Raw genomic sequence first — 21,424 nt, 5'->3', positions numbered from 1 at the left:
TAGGGGAAGAAGAACCTAAAAGGAAGATATATTATTGCATCAAGTTTAACTTACTCTGGTAGCCTTAAAGGGCAGTAGCATTTAGTTCAGGTCAAAACCTATTTACTAAGAAACTGTCATGGAGCAGACACTGAAATCAGGGAATGCAAAGAAGAATAAGACATAAGAACTTTCCATAGAATGAATTCAGTGGTTTGGGTAAGACAGATAAGTAAATACAACTTCAGTGTACTGGTTGGGACTTTCATTGGGGAATTTGCAGGTGCAGAGGGTAGGTGATTGTCCAACTTCCCAGGATTCTCTGAGGAGATTATGCCCATAAAAGGTCCTGATGAAAACTAAACCAAACTGAAATAAGTGGGATGGAGAAGAAGCGCACTTTGATAATCAGTACTCAGTTTAGGAGCTGGTACATTGTTGTTGTAGTTGTTCAGTCACTCAGTCTTGTCTGACCCTTTGTGATCCCATGAACTGCAGCACACCAGGCTGCCCTGTCCTTCACTGTCTCCTGGAGTTTGCTCCAATACATGTCCACTGTGTTGGTGATGACATCCAACCATCCTGTCCTCTGTTACCCTCTTCTCCTTTTCCTTTCAATCTGCGTATAAGAGGTTATTGATACATCATTGGTGCTTAATAAACAGTGGTTGAATGAATGAATGATTTACTTAATTAGAATGAATTGACATACTAGAGGTAAATGCAACTCCAGGAAGAGGAACTAGGCAGGACATGGAAGTGTAACATAGCAGTGGTGAATTAAGATGAGGGAGACATCATCAGTCCTCCACGGTAGGGTAAAAATTGCATGACAGAGACACGTGAGTTGAAAATGAAGACATAAGTAGAAGTCAGGTAATGGAGACATTTCTCTGCAGTACTAAGGCCCCATAGATTCTAAATGTCTATCAGTAATGGGAGTGACATGGGATATTTGTATGTAGTTTGATTATAGATGAGTAAGTGTGGGAGAGACAAGACAGATACAGTGGCCTACCAGTTAGGAGGCTAGCTCACTGGTCTTGACAAGAAAAGGTGAAGATCTAACATATGGCTATGAAGAAGAGATGGTGAATGGGGAAGGGGCAGGCACACACATTCATGAGTTACTTGAGAAATAGAATCAGTGGAATGTTTCACTTACGTGGTGGGTAGTGTGGCGAGGGAGGGGTAAATCACAGTCTGAAAGAAAAGGGTAAAAGCTTGAACACTTTCTATATTTGACTTTAGTCCCTGCATGAATGAAGATATCCTAAATTGAGCCAAGGAATATGGGAAGACAGATAAATATTTGGAAAAAATGGAGAGGCACCAAAAGGAATCTAGTTTTAGCCATTTAATTGAGATGCCTGTTGAGGAAGAGAGATCAGAACTGAAGAAATGCATGTACATATTTTCATGTGTGTATATATATGAACATACGGGCTTTCCAGGGGGCGCTGAAGGAGATGTAGGAGATGCAGGTTCAATCCCTGGGTCAGGAAGACGCCTGGAAGAGGGCATGGCAACCCACTCCAGTGTTCTTGCCTGGAGAAAGCTATGGGCAGAGGAGCCTAGTGGGCTATAGTCCATAGGGTCACAAAGATTTGGACGTAACCTCGAATACACAGATGACACCACCCTCATAGCAGAAAGTGAAGAGGAACTAAAAAGCCTCTTGATGAAAGGGAAAGAGGAGTGTGAAAAAGTTGGCTTAAAGCTCAACATTCAGAAAACAATGATCATGGCATCCGGTCCCATCACTTCATGGCAAAGAGATGGGGAAACAGTGGAAACAGTGTCAAACTTTATTTTTATGAGCTTGAAAATCACTGCAGATGGTGATTGCAGCCATGAAATTAAAAGATGTTTGCTCCTTGGAAGGAAAGTTGTGACGAACCTAAATGGCACATTTAAAAGCAGAGACATTACTTTGCCAACAAAGGTCCATCTAGTCAAGGCTATGGTTTTTCCAGTGGTCATGTATGGATGTGAGAGTTGGACTGTGAAGAAGGCTGAGCACTGAAGAATTGATGCTTTTGAACTGCGGTGCTGGAGAAGACTCTTGCGAGTCCCTTGGACTGCAAGGAGATCCAACCAGTCCATCCTAAAGGAGATCAGTCCTGGGTGTTCATTGGAAGGACTGATGCTAAAGCTGAAACTACAATACTTTGGGCACCTCATGCGAAGAGTTGATTCATTGGAAAAGACCCTGATGCTGCGAGGGATTGGGGGCAGGAGGGGAAGGGGAAGACAGAGGATGAGATGGCTGGATGGCACCACCAACTCGATGCACATGAGTTTGAGTAAACTCTGGAAGTTGGTGATGGACAGGGAGGCCTGGCATGTGCAATTCATGGGATCTCAAAGAGTCAGACACGACTGAGCGACTGAACTGAACTGAAGTGGCTTAGCATGCACACACGCATATATGCACATATGTTATATCATCTTAAAGGTATGCATATATAACAAAGTCTGGTGTATCAATCCTCTCTGCGCAGGATCATCTAAAACTTTATTTTCTCATTAATTTATTGCTATCAAATTAATTTATTGCTTGAATATATAATTGGAAACTCTAGTACTTCATTCTCTATTTCAAAACGTGTCATAGAATAAATGCTGTAACTTGAACCTGGTTCCTGACTTGTGAAAACATCATGTGTCTCTGCTACCAAAGCCAAGAGAACTGTGCCAATTACATGCCTGAACCTGTTTCAGTTTAATTACGTGGATTACTGAAGCAGAAACAACCTTTGTGCTTAATTGACCCTTATAATTGCCTTAGTTCTCTGCTTTGCCCTTCTTGGGGGTATAATTCCATGTCCTACTATTATTAGGAAGAAAAATTCACTTCCTTTTTTAGTAACTCCAGAAAAAAGAAAGATTAAAATATACTTTAGTGCTCAGAGAATTAACATTTTATCAGCCTCTGTAGCTAGAGAGTAATATACTGAGCAAGGGGGAAAGAGATGACCCGGAGTCACCTCATTGTCCTCATGTGACAGTTGAGTTACCTCTTACACTTCTTTTTTTTTTTTTACATCCAACCTCAGTAACTCAGTTCTATCAATAGTGACCTTTGAGCATCTCCCAATTTAAGATATCCAAAGCCCAAATAGATTCTTGAACTCTGCATATGTTTGAATCTGTGTTGTAAAGGTTAGGTCTCCAGTCAATTCATGCACCTGCCGGGAAACTCCGAATGGATTAGTCAACAGGAAAAGAATGCTTACTCTTCAGTCTCTCAACCACAAATTCAACTTTTCCATATAGCAGTCCAAAACCTAAGAACTTCAACTAAATGGAGACATTAAAAGCACAGACGTCATTATATCCCTAATATTTCACTCATAATACCTACTCAGTAATTTTTTCAACCAGTTAATGGAAAAGCCAGAATGGTAATGTCATGCATGAATAAATTATGATTCTCTCAAATTACCTTTTTGGTTTATCTTTTATGAAAGAGGTAGACAAAATTTATGTAATGCCACTCGTTTTTCCCCTGGACACTGTGAGAATGTGTGTTAAGCTTTTAGTAATCAATTGTAACTACTTTAAATATATAGAATACAAAATATACAAATGTAAGTTGAAAGTTTTAAAACTCAGAAATATTTCACAGTTTCACAGTCGCAGTTCATACAGCCCCGCACCATTTATTTTCATCCATTCAAGTGTCTGTCCATTTGTGGATTTCTGTCGGTGAGTATTGAGCACATGCTCTATACCAGCACTGTGCTGGGCTTTGCAGACTCACAGGTATAAATTAAACTGTCTGTCCTCAGACGGGTGCACACAATGCAGGAGCACAGACAACAGCTTTTAGCCATAACCTGTCCTGAAATCCTCTGGTATGGATTCCCGGTCTTCTCAGGCAGCCTGACAAGATGGATCAGGGAGTTCAGCTACCTGAAACAAATGTTGATGACAGGAAAAGCACACTTGAGAAATGAAGAATGTGATGTTGGGAATGCTGAGGGTAAGTGGGTGAGGAGCAGGAGAAGTAGGCATTTGCCAAACTGGGCAGGTTAATGATTTTGAATTAAATTCTAAAGATGATAAAGAACAATTGAATAAATATCAGAATGGACATGAGTTTACCAGACTGACTTTTTAGAGTGATCTCTGGAGGTTTTTGCAACTATGAAAGCTAAATAAATTGATCAGCAAAGAAGTCAGTAGAATGATCAATGTATAGAAGAATACGAAGAAAATAACTGCACAGGTTATTCAAGAGCTGTTTTAAATATCAAATTGATAAGACTTCACCACTCACAGAGGGAGGTTAACACAAGCTGAAAACCTTGGATAACTGTCAAGGTTTACAAGAAAGGTTGAGGAGATAAAAGTGCAATTGTGCATGTGTGCTAATGAGACAATGAATTCAATTATGAACATGTTGAGAGGTTGGTGTGTTTAAGGTACATTCAGCTAATTATTCAAGTTGACTGTTGAACAGATAGAGAAAATTAGACCAGAGGTAAACTAGAGATAGTTATAATCAGTATTGAGAGGTGGAAGGCAATTAATTGATGTGAATAAAATAGTCCAATGGTATATCTCTGGAAAGAAGTGAATATAGCTTCAGACCATGATAAGCCAGTAGAGTACATGGAATTATAAATGCAGGACTGATGTGAGAAAAGTCCCCAGAATCTTAATGTCTTTGGATATTGATGAGGAATGATTTCACTTGAAAGATGCCTTATATTAAAAGAAAAAAAAAAATCCAAGTTCTGGGAATAATCTTTCCAAAATAAAAGAAAGAGTGCCCAGATCTTGAAATATGTTCCTATTCTTCAAATCTTATTTTTCAACAATCCACTTTATGTTTCAACTCAGAAGTGGTTAAACTCATCCTGTTCACATACGAGCACAAAAGTATGACCAGGGATTATTCAGCACTCAGAATCCCACTTTCTCCTATCAGATTTTTTTTGTTTTTTAGTTTTATACCACCCAATTCACTTAAAGAACAACCTTTTAAAAGTGTGAAGTTTTCAGTGATCTAACTCACTCGGTCATAGCAATATTTTCCTACATTAGCTCATCAGAAAGAATGCCAATGGCATAAAAATAAATGGGAGTAAAAATAGCTTAAATATTTGACCTTAATAACATATTGCTTAACTATTTCATTTAATGTAACCTTCATATGAATTCACATAATCTAATAGAAAGATTTCATTTTCTACACTGTAAAACAAAGTTGGAGAAGATTAAAAGGCTGCAGAAAGAAATACAGTCTAGGATGGCTTTTTTTTTCCCTTTGAGAATTAAATAGGCTTTAGATAGATGCTACATAAAATATATTTTAGGCAATATTTTAGTCAATTTAATTTTTGACTTTTAATTATTCCTGGGCACCTTAGTGATATCTCTGTGGGATCAACATTATTAAAAGACTATGGGGCTGAATGCCATAAAGATGAATCAGTTCCATAGTCCTAAGGTTTATTGTTGTTGTTCAGTTGCTAAATCATGTCCTACTGTTTGCAACCCCATGAACTGCAGAACAGTAGGCTTTCCTGTCCTTCACTGTCTCCCTGAGTTCGCTAAAACTCATGTCCACTGAGCCATCCAACCTCCTCAGTCTCTTCCTCTGTCACCTCCTTCTCCTCCTGCCCTCAATCCTTCCCAGCATCAGGGTCCTTTCTGATGAGCCAGCCCTTCTCATCAGGTGGCCAAATTATTGGAGCTTCAGCATCAGTCCTTCCAATGAATATTCAGGTTGATTTGCTTTAGGATTGACCGATTTGATCTCCTTGCATCTAAAGGATTCTCAAGAGTCTTCTCTAGCACCACAATTCAAAGCACCAATTCTTTGGCACCCAGTCTTCTTTAGAGTCCAACTCTCACATCCGTACATGACTAATGGAAAAACCATTCAATTCAATTCAATTCAATTCAGTCACTCATTCATGTCTGATTCTTTGTGACCCCTTGAATCGCAGCACGCCAGGCCTCCCTGTCCATCACCAACTCCTGGAGTTCACCCAGACTCAAGTCCATCGAGTCAGTGATGCCATCCAGCCATCTCATCCTCTGTCGTCCCCTCTTCCTCCTGCCCCTAATCCCTCCCAGCATCAGAGTCTTTTCCAATGAGTCAACTCTTCGCATGAGGTGGCCAAAGTACTGGAGTTTCAGCTTTAGCATCATTCCTTCCAAAGAACATCCAGGGCTGATCTCCTTCAGAATGGACTGGTTGGCTCTCCTTGCAGTCCAAGGGACTCTCAAGAGTCTTCTCCAACACCACAGTTCAAAAGCATCAATTCTTTGGCACTCAGCCTTCTTCACAGTTCAACTCTCACATCCCTACGTAACCACTGGAAAAACCATGGCCTTGACTACACTGACCTTAGTCGGCAAAGTAATGTCTCTGCTTTTGAATATGCATAGCTTTGACTAAATAAACCTTTGTCAGTGAAGTGATGTCTCTGCTTTTTAATACACTCTCTGCGTTTGTCATAGCTATTCTTACTGGATTCATTATTACTTAGATTTTACTATATTCTATTATCATCAGTAAGATATCTTTCAAACAAACCAGTTAAGTTTTATCAAAACCAGATACAAATATATAAGACCTAGTTACTTAATTTGACAATAATTTTCTTCTAATTTGTATGGTCAGAAAATTTCATCGTTTTCACTATATTATCATAATTGTCATTTAAAAATATAAATATTGGACCGTGCATGTCCAAGTCATAAATAAACAGATAAAGTCTCTGTCTTTTATAACAATCATTAGTATTCATGCTAAAAACTGGGTTTTTTTTTTAGAAAATAATTTCACAAACAAAAATAATATATTACCATTTAAGACAATTTGAATATCTGTCACTACTCATGAACATATTGGATTGATTGGTTCTTTGTTAACCCAATTCTAACCTCTTGTTCCCTTTCCTTCTTCATCCCTCTTCTCTCTTGGGTGTACTATTTTCTTGATCAGACAGAGCCACATATAGCTCTGACCTGTGTGTGTTCAATAAATACAAAGAGAATTTGTAATGCTTTCCCAAAAAAGAATTTTTTAAAAAGATCTCTAGAGAGGAAACACAAAAAATACCCTTCCCCATTTCTAAATTATCATATGTTGTTTTTAAGAGTACGACTTTAAGGGTTGCAGGAGAACAGAGCAGGGTGAGTGGAAGTTGTGCAAATTTGCTTATTTGAAGGACTGTTGAAAAATGATACCATCCAAGATTGGTATTTTCATGAGTTTCTTGATGTAATATATAATTAAAATAAGTGTTTGCTTATTTTATTATTGCTCAGATCTACTTTTAGGATGAAGCTTGTATCCAATTTTATGGAATATATCTTTAATCTAGTGTCTAAAAATAAATCCTTCCTTAAGTTTAACTTTGTCTAACTCAATGAAACTATGAGCCATGCAGTGTAGGGCCACCCAAGATAGACAGGTCAGAGTGGAGAGTTCTGACAAAATGTGATCCACTGGAGAAGGGAATGACAAACCACTTGAGAACCCCATGAACAGTATTAAAAGGCAAAAAGATTGGACAATGAAAGATGAACTCCCCAGGTCAGTAAATGCCCAATATTCTACTGGAGATCAGTGGAAAAATAACTCCAGAAAGAATGAAGAGATGGAGCCAAAGTAAAAACAACACCCAGCTGTGGATGTGACTGGTGATGGAAGAAAAGTCTGATGCTATAAAGAGCAATATTGCATAGGAACCTGGAATGTTAGGTCCATGAATCAAGGCAAATTGGAAGTGGTCAAACAGGAGATGGCAAGAGTAAACATTGACATTTTAGGAATCAGGAACTAAAATGGACTGGAATGGGTGAATTTGACTCAGATGACCATTATATATACTACTTTGGGAAAGAATCCCTTAGAAGAAATGGAGTAGCCATCATTGGCAACAAAAGAGTCCAAAATACAGTAGTTGGATGCAATCTCAAAAACAACAGAATGATCTCTGTTCGTTTCCAAGGCAAACCATTCAATATCACAGTAATTCTAGTCTATGCCCCTACCAGTAATGCTGAAGAAACTGAAATTGCGTGATTTTATGAAAACCTATGAGACCTTTTAGAACTAACACCCCCAAAAGATGTCCTTTTCATTATAGGGGACTGGAATGCAAAAGTAGGAAGTCAAGAGACACCTGGGGTAACAGGCAAATTTGGCCTTGGAGTACAGAATGAAGCAGAACAAAGGCTAATAGAATTTTGCCAAGAGAATGCACTGGTCATAGCAAACACCCTTTTGCAACAACACAAGAGAAGACTCTACACATGGACATCACCAGATGGCCAAAACTGAAATCAGATTGATTATATTCTTTTCAGCCAAAGATGGAGAAGCTCTATACAGTCAGCAAAAACAAGACCGGGAGCTGACTGTGGCTCAGATCATGAACTCCTTACTGCCAAATTCAGAATTAAATTGAAGAGAGTGGGGGAAACCACTAGACCATTTGGGTATGACCTAAATCAAATAACTTACAATTATACAGTGGAAATGACAAATAGATTCAAGGGATTAGATCTGACAGAGTGCCTGAAGAACTATTGGTGGAGGTTCATAACATTGTACAGGAGGCAGTAATCATGACCATCCCCAAGAAAAAGAAATGCAAAAAAGGCAAAATGGCTGTCTGAGGAAGCTTACAAATAGCTGAGAAAGGAAGAGAACCTAAAGGCAAAGGAGAAAAGGAAAGATACACCCATTTGAATGCAGAGTTCCAAAGAATAGCAAGGAGAGATAAGAAAGCCTTCCTCAGTGATCAATGCAAAGATATAAAGGAAGACAATAGAATGGGAAAGACTAGAAATCTCTTCAAGAAAGTCAGAGATACCAAAATCACTACAGATGGTGACTGCAGCCATGAAATTAATTAAAAGATGCTTGCTCCTTGGAAGAATAGTTATGATCAACCTAGACAGCATAGTAAAAAGCAGAGACATTACTTTGCCAACAAAGATCTGTCTAGTCAAGGTTATTATTTTTCCAGTAGTCATGTATGGATGTGAGAATTGGACTGTAAAGAAAGCCTAGTGCCAAAGAATTGATGCTTTTCAACTGTGGTGTTGAAGAAGACTCTTGAGCATACCTTGGAGAGCAAGGAGATCCAACCAGTCCATCCTAAAGGAAATCAGTCCTGAATATTTATTGGAAAGGACTGATGTTGAAACTGAAACTCCAATACTTTTGTCCCTGATTTTAAGAGCAGACTTATTTGAAAAGACCCTGATGATGGGAAAGATTGAAGGCAGGAGGAGAAGGGGATGACAGAGGATGAGATGGTTGGATGGCATCACTGATTCAAATGACATGAATTTGAGTAAATTTCAGGAGTTGGTGATGGACAGGGAAGCCTGGTGTGCTGCAGTCCATGGGGTCAGAAAGTCTGACATGACTGAGTGACTGAACTGAACTGTTTAACTTATGAACATATTTCCAACTTACAATTTCATGATACTAAAAATTTGTATTTTTAACATCAGTACCCCATTGGAATTTAAAAGTTTTTGTTATCTTGGCCTTAAAATAAGAAATTATTATATTCACAGAGATAAAAGTAAGAACACCTTCATCAGTAAGTCACAGTAAGAAAAATACATGTTCTTGTAACATGTTTTCTCTTATAACCAAATGAATCAGATTTTGACATTTTTAAAGTAAGCATTTTTGAGATGCTTATTTTCTCTTTTATCAACTTATATGCACATCTTTATTCTTTGACAGTTTCTTTCCATTCAACTTGATCTAACTCACTCTCTTCCAGATTTGTGGCTAGCTCCTCCTTACTCCTTTGAGATTTCTGTTATTTTAATGAAAAGATAACTTTTGGATTTTACCCTTGATATTTTTCTTCTCTTTATAGCTTGCAAAATTTGACCTCACCACCTTCTCCAACATAGCCCTCTTTCTTTCATCTTCTTCCTACCTTCCCTGTACTCTCCCCACCCTGCATGCCCCTAACCTTGCCTCAGTTAATGTCTGGTGAAGGCTCCTCTTAGGCATATCCACACTCTCCTCTCATCTATGGACCTACACTCTATGAATAAACATCAAGCAGAGCAATGAATTTCATTTATCCGTTATCAAACACTCCCTAATATTTTATAAACAATTTGTTTTTGTATTCCCAGAACCCTAATGTTTGATGACAGATAGTTCTAGGTGCTCAACTGTTGTTTATTATATAAACATCATCCAAAAAACAGTTATTTTGTATTTTAAATTAATTCCTTCAGATATTATTAGTTTTTTGCAATATTATTTTTAGCTAATACCTAAACACACTCTGCCCGGTTTTATCACTGTTTCAATATTAATAAATATGTTCATATGAAAGTAAAATTTCTTTATATGTAAAACTTTTAGCATAGCTTAATATTTTATTTCACATGTGTATCATTTTATAGACATATTTAACTGAATTTTAACTTTTCCTTTGGATACTTTTCTCTAAATAAAATTGTTATAATCTAAATTTTAGAGTTTATGAGAAACTGCTTTCAAGAAAGATAGAAATTTATGAGACTTCCAGATTCACTTCTCTCTTGCCATTATTGAGAAGTCTTGTGGTGTTTAAAGTTTGCTAATTAGATAAACATAAAAAATTGTCATTTGTCATTTTAAACTACATTTCTTTCATTTATTCTAATTAGAGGATAATGTTTTAAAATGTTTAGCACAATATCCATAAGAGTCTTCAGGCTTCCAGTCTTCCTACTGACCTCTAATCCACTACTACTGCACACATTGAACAGAGAATATCAATGATTCCAAGTTACTCACAATATAGCTTCCAAATTGATGGTCCAGATTACTATCTTCTTTACAGCTTACTCCCAACCTCCTTTCTCTTCACAAAATTTTTACCTTTCCCTTATATAGCCTATAGTTATGTTCAGCTGATAGATGTACTTTCTAATACCCCCTTTTCTATAAATTTTATCTTTCCATATCTACCACTTGAAATCCTATCTATTATTTAAAATGAAAGGGAAAGCCATGCAGTTGTGTCTGACTCTTTGTGACCCCGTGGACTATATACAGCCCATGGAATTCTCCAGGACAGAATAATGGAGTGGGGTAGCCGTTCTCTTCTCTAAGCAATCTTCCCAAACCAGGGATCAAACCCAGGTCTCCCACATTGCAGGTAGATTCTTTACCCTCCAAGCCACCAGAGAAGCCCATGAATACTGGAGTGGGTAGTGTAACCCTTCTCTAGGGGATGTTTCTGACCCAGGAACCGAACTGGTGTCTCCTGCATTGCAGGCGGATTGTTTGTAAAGCTGAGCTATCAGGGAAGCCCACTTATTGTTTAATATTTGGTAAATGTGCCCTAACAGTTTTATTGAAATATCTGTTTATCTCCTATTGCATTTAGTTTTTCATTTCCCTGTCCTGAGTGTTCAGTTTTACTGAAAAGTCCCAATACTGACATATCAAGACATTTGAGAACATGTCCTACATTTTAAAATTTAATTACAAGACAGTTCAGTTCATTTCCGTTGCTCAGTCGTGTCCAACTCTTTGAGACCCCATGAATCGCAGCACCCCAGGCCTCCCTGTCCATTACCAACTCCAGGAGTTCACTCAGACTCACGTCCATCGAGTCAGTGATGCCATCCAGCCATCTCATCCTCTGTCGTCCCCTTCTTCTCCTGCCCCCAATCCCTCCCAGCATCAGGGTCTTTTCCAATGAGTCAACTCTTCGCATGAGGTGGCCAAAGTACCAGAGTTTCAGCTTTAGCGTCATTACTTCCAAAGAAATCCCAGGGCTAATCTCCTTCAGAATGGACTGGTTGGCTCTCCTTGCAGTCCAAGGGACTCTCAAGAGTCTTCTCCAACACCACAGTTCAAAAGCATCAATTCTTCGGCACTCAGCTTTCTTCACAGTCCAACTCCCACACCCATACATGACCACTGGAAAGACCATAGTCTTAACTAGACGGACCTTAGTCGGCAAAGTAATATCTCTGCTTTTGAATATACTATCTAGGAGGTCATAACTTTTCTTCCAAGGAGTAAGTAGACCTTTTTAAAATCTTGTGTATATTTTTAAATTTTATTGGATTATAATAGCTTTATAATGTTGTGTAATTTCTGCTGTACATCAGAGTAAATCAGTTATATGTATACATACACCCCTTCTTTTTTAGATTTTCTTCCCATTCAGATCACCACAGAACAATGAGTAGAATTCTCTGTGCTATTATAGGTAGGTTCAGTTATCTGTTTTATACATAGTAATGTATATGTGTCAATTCCAATTGCCCAATTCATTTCACCTTCCCTTTACCCTTCAGTATCCATAAGTTTTTTCTCTACATCTATGTCTTTATTTATGCTTTGCAAATAAGTTCTTCTCTTCCATTTTTCTAGATTCCACATTTAAATGATATTATATGATATTTGTTTTTCTCTATCTGACTTAACTTACTCTGTGTGACAGTCTCTCGGTCTATTCTTGTCCCTGGAAATGGCACTGTTTCTTTCCTTTGTGTGGCTGAATAATATTCCATCATATATATGTATCACATCTTCTTTATCCATTCCTCTGCTGATGAAAATGTCCTGGCTCTTGTAAACAGTGTTGCAATGGACATTGAGTTGAGTTGCATGTATCCTTTTGAATTATGATTTTCTCCAGATAAGTGCCAAGGAGTGTAATTGCTAGGTCATATGGTAGTTATGTGTTTAGTTTTTTGCAGAATCTGCATACAGTTCCCCATAGTGGCTATACCAATTTACATTCCCACCAACAGTGTTGGAGGATTTTCTTTTCTCCAAATCCTCTCCTACATTTATTGTTTGTAGATTAATTTTAATGATAACCATTCTGACTAGTATGAGGTGATAACTCATTGTAATTTTGATTTGCATTTTTCTAATAATTAGTGATGTTAAGCATCTTTGCATGTACTTTTTGTATGTCTTCTTTGGAGAAATGTCTATTTAGTTCTTCTGCCCAGTCTTTTTATTTTGTTGTTTGTTTTTTGTTTTGATACTGAGTTGCATACTCTGGATATTTTAGAAACTAATCCTTTGTTGGTTGGTTCATTAGCAAATATTTTCTCCCATTCTGAGGGCTGTCTTTTTGTCTTGTTTATTGGTTCCTTTGCTGTGCAAAAGCTTTTAAGCTTAATTTGGTCTCATTTGCTTATTTTTATTTTCATTACTCTAACAGATGGGTCAAAAAAGATCTTGCTGTGATCTATGTCAAATAGTATTCTGCCTGTGTTTCCCTCTAAGAGTTCCATAGTGTCTGGCCTTACATTCAGGTTTTTAATCCGTTTTGAATTTATTTTTGTGTATAGTGTGTAATGGTGTTAGGGAGTATTCTGACTTCATTTTTTCCACAGGTAGCTGTCTAATTTTCCCAGCACCACTATCAAAGACACTGTCTTTTCTCCATTGGGTATTGTTGAGTCCTTTGTCCTAGATGAGGTGGCCATATGTTCCTGGATTTATCTCTGGACTTTCTATCTGGTTCTATTGATCTTTATTTCTGTGTTTGTGCCAGGACTATACCATCCTGATTATTGTAGGTTTGTAGTATAGTCTGGGGCTTCCCTGATAGCTCAGTTGGTAAAGAATCCACCTGCAGTGCAGGAGACCCTGGTTCGATTTCTGGGTCAGGAAGATCCACTGGAGAAGGGATAGGCTAACTACTCCAGTATTCCTGGGCTTCCCTGGTGGCTTAGCTGGTAAAGAATCTGCCTGCAATGCAGGAGACCTGGGTTCGATCCTTGCATTGGCAAGATCCCCTGGAGAAGGGACCAGCTACCCACTCCAGTACTCTGTCCTGGAGAATTCCACAGTCCATGGGGTCACAAAGAGTCGGCATGACTAAGTGACTTTCATTTTCAGTATAGTCTGAAGTCAGGAAGCCTAATTCCTCCAGCTCTGTTTTCATTCTCAAAACTGCTTTGTCCATTCCGGGTCTTTGGTGTTTCCATAAAAATTGTAAATTTTTTTTTTTTGTTCTATGTCTGTGAAAAATACCATTGGTAGTTTGATAGAGATTGCACTGAACCTGTGCATTGCTTCAGGTAGTATTCATCGTCACAATATTGATTCTTCCAATCCAAGAGCATGCGATGTCTCTCCATATGTTTGTGTCATCTTTCTTTCCTTTCATCAGTATTCTACAGTTTCTGAGTACAGGTCACAGGTATTTTTTGTCTACTTAGGTAAATTTATTCCTAGATGCTGTATTCTTTTTGTTGCAATAGTGGATGAGAGTGTTTCCTCAATCTCTCTTTTCAATCGTTCATTGTTAGTGTATAGAAATGCAAGAGATTTATGTGTGTTAATTTTTTATCTTGAAACTTTACCAAATTAATTGATAAGCTCTAGCAGTTTTCTGGTGACCTCTTTAGGATTTTCTATATGTGGTATCATGTCATCTGCAAACAGTGACAGTTTTACTTCTTTTTTCCAAATTGGATTCCTTTTATTTCTTTTTCTTCTCTGATTATCATGGCTAGGATTTCCAAAACTGTTGAAAAATAGTGGTGAGAGTGAACATCTTTGTCTTATTCCTAATCTTAGACGAAATGCTTTCAGGTTTTCAATATTGAAAAGAATGTTTTCTGTATGTTTGTTGCATATGGCCTTTATTATGTTGAGGTAGATTCCCTCTATGCCCACTTTCTGGAGAGTTTTTATCATAAATAGGTATTCAATTTTGTCAGAAGCTTTTTATACATCTATTGAGATGACCCTATCATTTTTATTCTTCAATTTGTTAATATGATATATCACATTCATTGACTTACATATATTGAAGAATTCTGCATCTGTGACATAAATCCCTCTTGAACAAGGTGTATAACGTTTTTAATGTGTTGTTGGTTTTGGTTTGCAAGTATTTTATTGAAGATTTTTACATTTAAGTATATCAGTGATATTGGCCTATAATTTTCTCTTTTTTTGTGATACCTTTGTTTGGCTTTGCTATCAGGGTGAAGATGACCTAGTAGAATTAACTTGGGAGTTTTCCTGCCTCTGCAGTTTTTTGGATTGTTTTGAGAAGAGTATTAGCTCTTCTAAAATGTGTGATAGAATTCACCTTATATGCCATCTTACCTTCGTCGGTTTGTTGGAAGATTTTTTATCACAGTTTCAACTTCAGTTTAGTTCAGGGGCTCAGTCATGTCTGACTCTTTGCCACCCCATGGACTGCAGCACACCAGGCTTCCCTGTCCATCACCAACTCCTGGAGTTGACCCTAAATCATGTTCATGTCCATTGAGTCGGTGATGCCATCCAACCATCTCATCCTCTGTCATCCCTTTTCCTCCTGCCTTCAATCTTTACCAGCAGCAGGGTCTTTTCCAATGAGTCAGTTCTTTGCATCAGGTGGCCAAAGTATTGGAGTTTCAGCTTCAACATCAGTCCTTACAATGAACACTCAGGACTGATTTCCTTTAGGATGGACTGGTTGGATCTCCTTGCAGTCCAAGGGACTCCCAAGAGTCTTCTCCAGTACCATAATTCAAAATCATCAACTCTTCAGCACTCAGCTTTCTTTATAATCCAACTCTCACATGACTGCTGGAAAAACCATAACCTTGACTAGACGGAACTTTGTTGACAAAATAATGTCTCTGCATTTTAATATGCTGTCCAGGTTGGTCATAACTTTCTTTCCAAGGAGTTAGTGTCTTTTAATTTCATGGCTGCAGTCACCATCTGTAGTGATTTTGGAGCCACGCAAAATAAAGTATCTCACTGTTTTCATTGTTTCCCCATCTATTTGCCATGAAGTGATAGGACCAGATGCCATGATCTTAGTTTTCTGAATGTTGACCTTTAAGCCAACTTTTTCACTCTCCTCTTGCACTTTCATCAAGAGGCTCTTTAGTTCTTCTTCACTTTCTGCCATAAGGGTTGTATCATCTGTATATCTGAGGTTATTGATATTTCTCCTGGCAATCTTGATTCTAGCTGTGCTTCATCCAGCCCAGCATTTCTCATGATGTACTCTGCATAGAAGTTAAATAAGTAAGGTGACAATATATAGCCTTGATGTATTCCTTTTCCTATTTGGAACCAGTCTGTTGTTCCTGTCTGGTTCTAACTGTTGCTTCCTGACCTGCATACAGGTTTCTCAAGAGGCAGGTCAGGTGATCTGGTATTCCCATCTCTTTCAGAATTTTCCACTGTTTATTGTGATCCACACAGTCAAAGGATCTGTCAGTCAATAAATCAGAAATAGATGTTTTTCTGGAACTCTCTTGCTTTTTCAGTGATCCAACGGATGTTGGCAATTTGATCTCTGGTTCCTCTGCCTTTTCTAAAACCAGCTTGAACATCTGGAAGTTCACAGTTCACATATTGTTGAAGCCTGGCTTGCAGAATTTTGAGCATTACTTTACTAGCATGTGAGATGAGTGCAATTGTGTGGTAGTTTGAGCATTCTTTGGCATTGCCTTCCTTTGGGATTGGAATGAAAACTGACCTTTTCCAGTCCTGTGGCCACTGCTGAGTTTTCCAAATGTGCTGGCATATTGAGTGCAGCACTTCCACAGCATCATCTTTTAGGATTTGACAGTTTCAACTTAATTACTTGTAATTGGTCCTTTTATACTTTCTATTTCTTCCTGATTCAATCTTGAAAGGTTGTACTTTCTAAGAATTTGTCCATCCTTTCTAGGTTGTCCAGTTTTTTGTCATGTAGCTGCTTTTGGTAGTCTCTTATGATCATTTGTATTTCTGCAGTGTCTGTTGTAACTTCTTTTTCATTTCAAATTTCATTGAGTCCTCTCTCTATTCTTCTTGTTGGGTCTGGCTAAAACTTTCAATTTTGATTACCTTCTCAAAGAACCAGGTTTCCCTGGTGAGTCAGCTGGTAAAGAATCCACGTACAATGCGGGAGTCCTGGGATCGATCACTGGGTTGGGAAGATCCCCTGGAGAAGGGAAAGGCTACCCACTCAAGGAGTCTAGCCTGGAGAATTCCTTGGACTATACAGTACAGGGGGTTGCATAGAGTCCCATGATTGAGTGACTTTCACTTTCAATTCTTTCTCAAAGAATCAGCTTTTAGTCTCATTCATCTTGGCTATTGTTTCTTATTTATATTTCATTTATTTCTACTCTGATTTTTATGATTTCTTTCCTTCCACTAACTTAGGTTTTTGTTTCTTTTCCTAGTTGCTTTTTATGTAAAGTTAGAGTGTTAATTTGAGATTTTTCTTGTTTAGAACCGTTTTTGCTGCATCTCATAGGTTTTGGGTCATTGTGTTTTCATTATCATTCATTTCTAGGTAATTTTTATTACCTCTTTGATTTAGTAGTGTATTGTTTAACCTTCATGTGCTTGAGATTTTAAAGGGTTTTTTCCCCTGTAATTTATTTTTAATCTCATTATATTGTGGTCCAAAAAGATGCTTGACACAATTTCAATTATCGTAAGTTTGCCAAGACTTGATTTGTGACCCAATTATCTTAAATTTATCAAGACTTGATTTGTAATCTAAGTGATCTATCCTTGAGAATTTTCCATGTGCATCTGAGAAGAAAGTGTATTCTTTGCTTTCAGATGGAATGTCCTATTAAAAGTAATTAAATCTCTCTGGCCTTATTCATCATTTGAAGCATATGTTTCCTTATTAATTTTCTGCCTGGGTGATTGTTCCATTGGTGTATGTGGGATGGTAAAATCCCTCACAATTATTGTGTTACTGTTGATTTCTCTTTTTATGGCTATTAGCATTTGCTTTTTGTATGAAGATGCTCCTATGTTGGGTGTGTACAATTGTTATATCTTCTCGGATTGATCCTTTGATCATTATGTAGTGTCCATTCTTGTCTCTTGTAACAGTCTTTATTTAAAATCTATTTTGTCCAATACAAATATTGCTACTCCAGCTTCCTTTTGATTTCCTTTTGTAAAGAATCTATTTCATTCCTTCACTTTCAGTCTGTATGTATTCCTAGTTCTGAAGTGAGTCTCTTGTAGACACCATATATAAGGGTTTTGTTTTTTAATCTATTTAGCCAGTCTGTGTCTTTTGGTTGGAATATTTAATCCATTCACATTTGAAGAGTGCTTATTTCACATGCTAGGAAAGTAATGCTCAAAATCCTTCAAGCTAAGCTTCAACAGTATGTGAACCAAGAACTTCCAGATGTACAAGCTGGATTTAGAAAAGGCAGAGGAACAAGAGATCAAATTACCACCATCCATTGGACCATAAAAAAAGCAAGACAATTCTAGAAAAATATCTACCACTGCTTCGTTGACTATGCTAAAGCCTTTGACAATGTGGATCAAAACAAACTGGAAAATTATTAAACCAGAATTGAAAGAGACACGTGTACCCCAATGTTTATCACAGCACTGTTTATAATAGCCAGGACATGGAACCAACCTAGATGTCCATCAGCAGACGAATGGATAAGAAAGCTGTGGTACATATACACAATGGAGTATTACTCAGCCATTAAAAAGAATACATTTGAATTAGTTCTAATGAGGTGGATGAAACTGGAGCCGATTATACAGAGTGAAGTAAGCCAGAAAGAAAAACACCAATACAGTATACTAATGCATATATGTGGAATTTAGAAAGAGGGTAACGATAACGCTGTATGTGAGACAGCAAAAGAAACGCAGATGTATAGAACAGTCTTTTGGACTCTGTGGGAGAGGGAGAGGGTGGGATGATTCGGGAGAATGGTGTTGAAACATGTATAATATCATATAAGAAACAAATCACCAGTCCAGGTTTGATGAAGGATACAGGATGCTTGGGGCTGGTGCACTGAGATGACCTGCAGGGATGGTATGGGGAGGGAGGAGGCAGGGGGTTTCAGGATAGGGAACACATGTACACCCTTGTCAGATTCATGATGATGTATGGCAAAACCAATACAATATTGTAAAGTAATTAGCCTCCAATTAAAATAAATAAATTTAAATTAAAAATAAATAAATAAAATGACATGTGCCCCCCAAAAAAGTAAATAAAGTAAAACACAAAAATTAAAAAAAAAAAAAAGAAATGAGAATAACAGGCCACTATATCTTCCTCCTGAGAAACCTATTTGCAGGTTCAGAAGCAATAGTTAGAACTGGACACAGAACAATGGCCTGGTTCACAACTGGGAAAAGACTACATCAAGACTGTATATTGTTGCCCTACTTATTTAACTTATAGATATGCAGAGTACATCTTGTGAAATGCCAGGCTGGATTAATTACAAGCTGGAATCAAGATTTCTGGGAGAAATATCATCAACTTCAGATATGCAGCTGATACTGCTCCAATGGCAGAAAGTGAAGAGAACTAAAAAGCCTCTTGGTGAAGGTGAAAGAGAAGAGTGAAAAAGATGGCTTAAAACTCAGCACTCAAAAAACTAAGATTATGGCATCTGGTCCCATCACTTCATGGTGAATAGATGGGGAAAAACTTGAAGTGGTGACAGATTTTATATTCTTGGGCTCCAAACTCACTGCAGATGGTGACTGAATCCAAGAAATTAAAAGACTCTTGCTTCTTGGAAGAAAATTTATAACCAACCAAGACAGCATATTGAAAAGCAGTGACATCACTTTGCTGACAAAAGTCCATATAGCCAAAGCTATGATTTTTCCAGTAGTCATGTACAGATGTGATAGTTGAGCCATAAAGAAGGCTGAATGCTGAAGAATTCATGCCTTTGAATTGTGGTGCTGGAGAAGGCTCCTGAGAGTCTCTTGGGTGCAAGGAGATCAAGCCAGTCAATCCTAAAGGAAATCAACACTGAATACTCATTAGAAGGACTGATGCTGGAGCTCCAATATTTTGGCCACCTGATGTGAAGAGCCAACTCATTGAAAAAGACCCTGATGCTAGGAAAGATTGAAGACAGGAGAAGTGGATGAGAGAGAATGAGATTTTGGATGGCATCACTAACTTAATCAATGGACTTGAGCTTGATAAAACTCCAGGAGATAGTGAAGGACAGGGAAGCCTAGTGTGCTGCAATCCATGGGACTGCACAGAGTCAGATATGCCTTAGTGACTGAACCACAGCAAGGACAATAACAACGTTTAAGGCAATTACCAATATGTATCTTCCTTTTCCAATAATTTTGAGCATTACTTAGCTAGTGTGTGAGATGAGCACAGTTGTGAGGCAGTTTGAACATTCTTTGTCATTGCCTTTCTTTGAAATTGGAATGAAACTGACCTTTTCCAGTCCTGTGGCCACTGCTGAGTTTTCCAAATTTGCTGGCATATTGCGTGCTGCACTTTCACAGCATTATCTTTTAGGATTTTAAATAGCTCAAGTGGAATTCCATCACCTCCACTAGCTTTTTTGGTAGTGATGCTTCCTGAGGCCTACTTGCCTTCACATTCCAGGATGTCTGGCTCTAAGTGAGTGATCACACCATTGTTGTTATCTGAGTCATGAAGATCTTTTTTGTACAGTTCTTCTGTATATTCTTGCCACCTCTTCTTAATATCTTCTGCTTCTGTTAGGTCCATACCATTTCTGAACTAATTTCCTATTGCTCTTTTCTTAACTGTTTTTGATTTGTTTTTGTAAGTCTTTTGTTTTATTTTTTTTTTTCTCTTCCTCTATTATTCTTTTCTTTTGTGCTTTTGCCCAGAGAAGTTCCTTTATCAATTGTAAAGCTGATTTGGTGGTGTTTACTTCTCTTAGCTTTTGTTTTCTACAAATCTTTTAATTTCTCTGTTGATTCTGAAAGACAGCCCTACTGGGTAGATTAGGTTTCTTTCCCTTTATCACTTTAAATATATTCTGCCACTCACTTCTGGACTTCAGAATTTCTGCTGAAAAACCAGCTAATAACCTTATGGGGTTTCCCTTGTATGTTACTTGTTGCTTTTCTCTTACTGTTTTTAATATTTTTTATTTATTTTTTGTTAGTTTGATTAATATGTCTTGGCATGTTCCTCCATGGGTTTATCCTGTATGGAACTCTTTTCACTTCTTTGACTTGGGTGACTACTTCCTTCCCATGTTAGTTAGGTTTTCAGCTATGACCTTTTCAAATATTTTCTCAGTCCCTTTCCTTTTTTCTCCCTCTTCTGTCACCACCCCCACCCCCTCCACCCCACTTTTAATTCAAACACTGAAATGTTTCATGTTGTCCAATGGGTCTCTGAGACAGTTCTCTTTTCTTTTCATTCTTTTTCCTTCATTCTATCCCACAGCAGAGATTTCCCTCATTTTGTATCTCAGGTCACTTATCTGTTTTTCTGCCTTAGTCGTTCATTCTGTTATTGATTCCTTGTAGTGGATTCTTCATTTCAGTTATTGTCTCGTTCATCTATGCTTGTTCTTTAGTTTGTCTAGATTTTTGTTTAACTTTTCCTGTATCTTCTTGATCTGTACCTCCATTCTTTTTTTCCAAGCTCTTTGGTCACCTTTACTATCATTACTCTGAATTCTTTTTCAAATAGGTTGCTTTCTCCTC

This window comes from Budorcas taxicolor, chromosome 1 (genome assembly GCF_023091745.1).
Source record: "Budorcas taxicolor isolate Tak-1 chromosome 1, Takin1.1, whole genome shotgun sequence".
In the NCBI taxonomy this organism is placed as follows: Eukaryota; Metazoa; Chordata; class Mammalia; order Artiodactyla; family Bovidae; genus Budorcas; species Budorcas taxicolor.
Note: the sequence above shows the minus strand (reverse complement) of the source record.